This window comes from Biomphalaria glabrata, chromosome 6 (genome assembly GCF_947242115.1).
Source record: "Biomphalaria glabrata chromosome 6, xgBioGlab47.1, whole genome shotgun sequence".
NCBI lineage: Eukaryota > Metazoa > Mollusca > Gastropoda > Planorbidae > Biomphalaria > Biomphalaria glabrata.
The window spans coordinates 32,841,597-32,849,949 of record NC_074716.1 but is presented as its reverse complement, the minus strand read 5'-3'; positions in this window follow the sequence as shown (position 1 = coordinate 32,849,949).

The window sequence follows — 8,353 nt, the reverse complement described above, 5'->3', positions numbered from 1 at the left end:
ATATTGTACAGTCTTCTACGCTACATGTTACAGTAACGAATTGTTAGAGTTAATAGTCATTAAAGTTATATGAAACTGAAAGTTTAGTCGTCAAGTTCTTTGCAGTGTTTTTATTTGTGTGTCTACTAGTACATTTAGCCAGAAGATTCAGAAATACGTAACAATATATAATGTGTGTGTGTGTGTGTAACCACCCGCACCTTGCAAGCCAGGGGCTCTGGAGGAGCTCACAGCGGGTTCGGAGCGGAGCCCGCCACCAAGCACTATTTCCTCTATTTAAAACAAAGAATATTGAAGAATTGTTTTTTTTAACCTCAAAACTATCTGTAGATGGTTTATTTTAACTCAAAACCATATGGAGGACGTTTTAAACTTAAAGCCCTCTGAAAGGGAAGGGGTTAATTATTGGCTACGCTAACTAAATTTTGTGTGTGTAGTTTGCTTTAATTTTATATTGAAAAATGGTTTTTAGCTTCGAACCCCGCTGAAGCGGGTTTTAAACTCAAAACCCTCTGGGTTTTTGTAACTTAAAGCCCACTGGAGGGGGTGTTAAAACACAAAACCCCTCTTGGCTACGCTCATAGTATCGGGTGACTGTTGTATTGCTTTAGTCTTATATTGAAGAGGGGGGTTTTATCAATTAAAAAATTTCGGATGGATGTTTTAAGCTCAAAATCCCCCTTGGCTACGCTCATGGAAATTGGGGACTGTCGTTTGTATTTTTTTTTAAATTTTGTTTTATAGAAGAGAGGTGTTTTAACCTCAAACCCCACTGGAGTGGGATTTTAAACTCAAATTCTTCCCCCCCCCCGGTGCACTGGGGCAAGTGATGGCTTAACATAAAAATCTCACCTAAAATAATCAAAATCAAAGCAAAAATCAGTCACAAAATTCCACCCCCTTGCGTAGGGGAAATTTCATTTGGAGAGGGAGGGTGTTGAACCCCAATCCTCGGCTACGCCCTTGGTAAAGGGGGCTAATTTAAATTATACCACCACTTCAGTCAATTACAATTTCTTTCCCTTGTTTGATACCGCACTTGTTGGAGAAATGACGTGTGCCAACTTTTATTTTACCAGACAGACAGGCAGACAGAGTGAGTTGAAATAAGCTTTGTAAAAAAAAAAGAAGCACCGAATCAAGTTAAAATGAAACAAAGTACTGTATTAAAGTTAAAAAGAAAGGAAGTACTGAAGTTGATGGCAAACTTCTGAATATTGCTAGACTGAGGGCCAAAACTAAAACCAGAACCACCCTAATAAGAGATATGCTCTTCGCGGACGACGCAGCGGTAGTGGCACACTCACAAGAGGAGCTTCAGTCACTAATGTCCTGCTTCTCTAAGGCTTGCAAAGAGTATGGCCTAAACATTAGCACAAAGAAAACTAAAGTCATGGGACCACCTGTTACAGCACCACCCTCCATCCTCATTGACAATAACAAGCTAGATGCCGTAAACGAATTCTGCTACCTTGGATCTACAATTCAAGACGACCTGTCACTAGAAGAAGAGCTAAAAAAAACGCAAAGGGAAGGCCGCATCAACCTTCGCTAGACTCCGACCAAGAGTTTGGGAAAATCAGAATTTCACCAAAGCGACCAAAAATGGAGGTCTACAAGGCATGCGTTCTTAGCACGCTACCGTACGGCAGTGAGTCGTGGACAACCTACACAAAACAAGAGAGGAAACTAAACTCATTCCAGTTGCGCTGTCTTCGAAGGATCTTAAAAATAACATGGAAAGAAAAAGTGTGCAATACTGAGATCTTCGCGAGAACGGGTTTTCCCAGCATCTTTACGGTCCTCAGGCAACGCCGCCTGCTCTGGCTCGGACATGTTCGCCGGATGGAGGACAATCGCATCCCAAAAATCATTCTGTACGGGCAACTTGCGTCTGGCTCAGGAAAAACTGGTCGCCCCCACCTCCGTTACGTTGATGTGATAAAAAGGGATTTAAAATCAGTAATAATTGATACTGACCATTGGGAAGACATAGCCTTAGACCGCACTAGTTGGAGAGAGATGGTGACCAAGAAAGCTATAGAAAGTGAGAAAACATGGGCCTCGATTCTTGAAGAAAAGCGTGCCACACGGAAAATGGCAAGCTCCTCTACCACCAAAGCGAAAGCTACCTTGACATGCAATATATGTGGACGGGAGTGTCTCTCCAAAATAGGGCTCCACAGCCATATGAAAAAGTATTCGAAATGAACCGTAGCTGTTTCACGACTGAAGGAGGCCAATGAATTATGAATAAAGGGGGAAACTAAGAACTCCATCAGTGAAAGGGAACCCAGTGACGTTGGGAAGGAATAGCCTTATTCATAGGGAAAAAAATCATGACCTCGAGAATTTGTCGAGAAACCTTCAATTTTGGGATCAACGCCAAGGGAACCAAAACCCAAGCTGTCTGAAGTTAGCCGTCTTCTGAATGGCAGCCTGACACACTCAGGGGCGTGTATTTCTATAGTGAACTAAGCATATCAATAATGCGATGTAAAAAAAGACATTTTTGTGGCCCTCTGTTAAATCCAATCACACAAAGACATTCTTTATCAAGTCATGTAGAGCTATTCGTGAAATGGGTCTGGATCTAGGCGTTTGCTCTTCTAATGGGAACCTTCATCAGCATGTCATCTTTAGATGGCACCCGAAGAAAGATTGATGCAAAAGTTAACGATACCTTATCATTTCTTTCTATGGCTAACTGGAGTAGGTTTCCAAACTTATACTGTAACACCACAAGTATATTTAGTGTAACTATAGCATTTTAAAAATAGTACAACATTGAGAGCTCCAAGCTGTAAACGTAGCTTCAATGTTGTACTCGGGTGAAAGGGTGACAAATGCAATGGATTGGCTTAAATATTATGAGTTTGAAAAATATTGTGACCTCACTCAACCTTCAGGTTTTAGCACGACAAATTAAATCAAAACCAAAATTCTTACTCGGGTTTAAAGGAAGACACTAAAAAAGTCAGCCTAACACTTCAATAGCTGAAAATTAATAAAACAGTCAAAATATATTCATGTCACTGAGTCACCTCTGAATTGAGTTGGGAACATTTTATTCCATAAGTTCTTACATTACATAGACGTTGCTTATCGAAGATCTATGCAAAGATCTTACATGCCGACATTAAGCTATGCATGAAATAAAAATATAATTATCGTTTAGTTTTTGTGTTATTTTCAGGCTTTGTATGTTAGACATTTTTTTTAAAGTTAAAAAATTGGGCCCACATTTCATTCCAAATGTCAACTGATGTAGATTTGTATAGTATAATGTCACAAAGACTGTAATAAATTCTTGTATGTGTGCGGGGTTTAATCTAGCTTTCAAATCAATGATAACAAATTTCATCTCCAACCATCCATGGATGTAGACTTGAATGTTGGGCTTATTTCTTTATCTTTCTCTCTTCTTCCTGTATATGTTGGGCTCTTGTCAGCGTTCTCTCTTCTATATAGAGGGCTTGGAGTCCGCATTCTTGCAGCGTTGTTCACAATAAAGGCTGATGCCGCAGTTGGGTTTTCTCTAGCTAACACTTCCCTTGGGTGTGCGGCCTTATACTGCCTTAGTTGTGCTATCAGGCTGCTGATGGTCTTTGGCTCTCTCTCTGTTACGTAAGTTTTCACATTATTATTGTAAGCTTCCATCACAGCGTCCATTATGATGTGTTCTCTGAGGGTTTCATATTTGTGATCCACTTTTGACAGTAAATTGACATATTGGTCACGAATATTTGTGGATCGTCATTCGGTGGAGGTGTCGACTCTTTCAATCTCCTTCGGTATTCGTAACTTGTGGAGCCAAACTGTCTCAGCAACGCCTCCTTCACGGCCACGTACTCTTTTCTTTCTTCATCTCTCATTTGAAGACAGATGTTGATGGCTTTCCCTTTTAAGCGCCCCATGAGGCTTCTTGCCCATTCTGTCTGTGGGAGGTTGCATGCTGTTGCTATATCCTCAAATCTCATTAGATATAAGTCAATACACTCATTCTGGCTCTCGTCAAATGGAGACATTCTGTCTAATTGTTTGTATTTTTCAAAATGTTCCTCCTTGTCACAGATTACATTATAGAATTGTTTGTACATTTCACTTTTGAAAGTAATATAAGCCCTCGACATGAGTCTCGGGATTTAATCCTCAAATTTAGACACTTGACATTCAAGTCAGGATTTACCCAAGGGACGTAATTAGTATGTTTAAAATCTATTGGTTGATTTGAATTTAAACAAAGACATTTTTGAAAAGAGTTAGCGCCAGAGAATTGGCGGTAGTAAGAAGGTAAAGGGAGTCGAATAAATAATGTCCTTGTAGACAGTCACGTTTCTAAGAGCTCTGTTTGAAAAGCCTTTGTAATATGTTTCATGCTCATTGATTTGTAATTTGTACATAAACTGTACTTACGTTATATTTGAATAAAGTTCCAGAGTTTTGTTTTATCAAAGAATCGTTAATTTGTGAGTCTAGATCGTCAGTTTTGTTAACTATTGAATTCAAGTAAAATCCCCGGCATGACAACACATCATACCATCAAAATGTTGTCACATCTGGCACTCTCCGACTAATAAAAGTTCACGGACGACTTTTAACGAAATTTATTCAAGATCTAGGACCAATTTCTAAAACTCTTCAAAGGAACTTCATTCTTATTTAACGGAGGACAGAATTTCTGTGTTTAACAGGTCAGTTGGTTATCGATAATTCTTTTATAAAGATTTTCGTTAGAGTTACGTCTAACTCACGAAATCTATTATTATATGTAATTGGCAAAAGGAATAAGACCAATATACATAATAACTGGCATTATTAAAAGACCAGTAAATCAAATAACTGGCATTATAAAAAAGACCAGTAAAGTAAATAACTGGCATTATAAAAAAGACCAGTAAAGCAAATAACTGGCAATATAAAAGACCAGTAAATCAAATAACTGGCGTTATCAAAAAGACCAGTAAATCAAATAACTGGCGTTATAAAGAAGACCAGTAAATAATCATATGTGCAGCACAAAGTAAACAGAAGACCAGATTTAACCAACTGTTAAACCAGTAAAAAGTACATCGGCTCAATAGATCTATACATCAATCATACGACTCCAGTAACTACAAGTCTACTGTCAAGAATTTATTAGCAAATTGAGGCTTCAAGAACTTTGTCACTAGATCTATATTATTATTATACCTGAGATAAGCCAAAATCAGATATCGAACATTTTGCTCCAATACAAGAAACTAACAAAAAAATTAAATATGGCTTCCAGTGCTAGAACAAAACGATTCTTCGAATTAATAGAATTTGCCAAAGAAAAGCAAATTTCAAAGCCAGACCAGTGGGCAGAGAAACAAGAAGAAAAAGAATATCAAGAGCAAGAATCTGAAAAACAAAGGCAAGAATCTGAAAAACAAAGGCAAGACGCCGAAAAGCAAAGACAACACGAAAAAGAAAAAATGGAATTCGAAAGGCAAAATAAAGAAAGCATTCCAATTCAAGGTCACTCAAGTATGTTTGACAAATACAGATTAATGAACAAAATATCGGCTTTCAACGAAAACATTGACAATATGGACTCGTATCTCATAAGATTTGAAGAAATAGCTACAACATCCGGTCTACCTGAAGCACATTGGTCGAGCTCACTCCTCACCCTTTTGACTGGCAAAGCTGTCAACATTTGCTCATAACTGTCCATCAATGAACGCAGCACTTACTCTGATATCAAGGAAGCTCTACTGCGCCAATACGGAGCAACTTCAGCCAACTATAGAAAGAAATTCTATAATGAAAGGCCACAGCAAAATGATGATCCTCAAATTTTTGTAGCTAATATGTCAATGTGGTTTGATAGATGGGTATCAATGGCAAAAATAGAAGAAAGTTACCAAGCTCTTCGTCAACATATTATTATCGACAACATCACCCATGCTCACTCAGAAGATATTCAATCCTACATTATAGAGAGAAATCCTACTGATATACAGACATTAACCAAGATCATCAGACAATATAGAGCAGCCTATCCAAACAAGTCAGTCAAACCATCTGTTGAAGAAAATTTTGTCTGCTTTGATCAAGACAAAAATGCAAGATATAAGTCAGATGACAAAGTCAAATGCAACAAATGTCATAAACTAGGGCACTTCACGTCTCAATGCCGCAGCAGAACCACAGAATGTTCATTTTGCCATAAAAAGGGTCACCAAACTCATGAATGTTGGAAAAAACAGGCAGTCTCCAAAAATCAAAATTTTGATAGACCCACATCACCAACTCAAAGATACAGCAATAGAGAGCAATACAATCTCAACAAAGCACCTGGAAACAATAAACCAGATAACAACAAACCTCGCTACAGAAGTCATTCACAGGACTCCAGACCACAATATATGCCAAACAGAAGCTCATATAACAGAAGCTATTACAATGAGCACTCAACTATGACAGTCATTGCAAAGTCCAATGGTCTCAAATTTTATCCAGGCTTTGTAGGAGACAAGAAGGTGGAAGTTCTTCGTGACACCGGAAGCACGTCCACATTAGTACATGAACGCTTCGTACACGCAAACCGTTTCACAGGCAACCACGTCCAAGCCACTGCCTTCAACGGAACTGTCAGCAAATTACCTGAAGCCATCATTTATGTTACTACACCATTCTTCAGTGGTCAAACAAAAGCATTAGTAACACCCAATCTACCAGTGGACCTAATCATTGGAAACATAGAAGGAGTTAAAGAATGCACTCCTCAAGAACTTACTGAATGGACAAATGCCATACAGCAAGGTCAAAAATGTTTGGCAGTAATGACAAGATCCATGTTCAGACAACAAGAACATTTGGCACCTGAACAAGTTAGCCAAAATAATCACATGGCTACCTCAGTTACTCAAGTTATGCAGAATGCAACAGAACCAGTTACTAGTCCAGTAGCCAGCAACAATCAAGAACACTCAACATGGACACCCCCAGTTACATCAAGCCCATCCCTACCGGTCATAAGTCCACCTCCAATTCCCGAATGTCCATTGTTGAACTTTGAAGAACTAGACGACATGCCCAGAATCTCTAACAATGATACAAGAACTCTAACTGGCCAAACTGAAGTCCATCAAGACAAGTCATATTTCACACATGATGACTTCAAAGAAGAACAGAAACGAGATCCAACATTGCGAATACTTTATCAGAAGGCTCAAGCAAACAAACAGCTGAATCTACCAAATAAACCATATTTTCAAGATGGCCTCCTGGTGAAAAATGCCATGCATAAAGACAATACCGTTCAGCAAATAATAGTGCCACAGAAATACAGGAAAGAAATACTGGCAACAGGACATAACATTCCACACGCCAGCCATATGGGTGTAGTCAAAACTAAAGCCAGAATCCTCAAAGAATTTTATTGGCCAAGTATCATTAAAGACGTGAAGTCATGTCATATTTGCCAAGTCAAAGGACCTAAGAACAACAAATCACAGGCACCTATTCAGGATATGGAATTGACAGACAAGCCATTCCAAAAAGTCTCAGTTGATTTGATTGGTCCTATGCCAGTAGCTTCAGCAAGAAACCATCGATATGTCCTGACATTGATTGACACATGTACAAGATGAACAGAAGCAGTACCTCTAGTCAACATTACAGCGCTTGACATCACCAGAGCTTTGTCAGAGATATTTTCCAGAATTGGTTTCCCAGAAGTTATCCTCTCTGACAGAGGCACACAGTTCACAGCTGACATCACCAAAGACTTCATGAACATGTACCACATCAAGATGAAGTTCACAACGCCCTATCATCCCCAAAGCAACGGGCTTTGCGAACGATTCAACGGTACTTTGAAGAGGTGCATTTCGAAAATAGCACACGACAATCCGCAGAATTGGGACTTATTGCTACCAGCAGCTCTGTTTGCATACAGAGAAAGTCCTCAAGAAACCACAGGATTCTCACCTTTCGAGATGGTTTATGGCGCCAACCCACGAGGACCGATGGCAATCCTCAAAGAAGCTATTATTCGCCAAAACTCAATCTCAGCAGAAACCAAGACAGCGTTTCAACATGTGCAAGATACCAGAAACATAGTCATATCTGCATGTGAAAAAGCAAATGAAGCCACAGCCATAGCAAACTCCAATACCAGAATGAGAGTCAATAGAGACAGAACACTGAAACAATTTGAACCAGGAGATCAAGTATGTCTGCTACTACCAGACAAAAGCAACAGACTATTCATCAAATGGCAAGGTCCATTCTCCATACTCAGAAAGATAACAGATGTTGACTATGAGATAGACATACGCAACAAAAAGAAAATCTATCACGTCAACATGTTACAAAAATA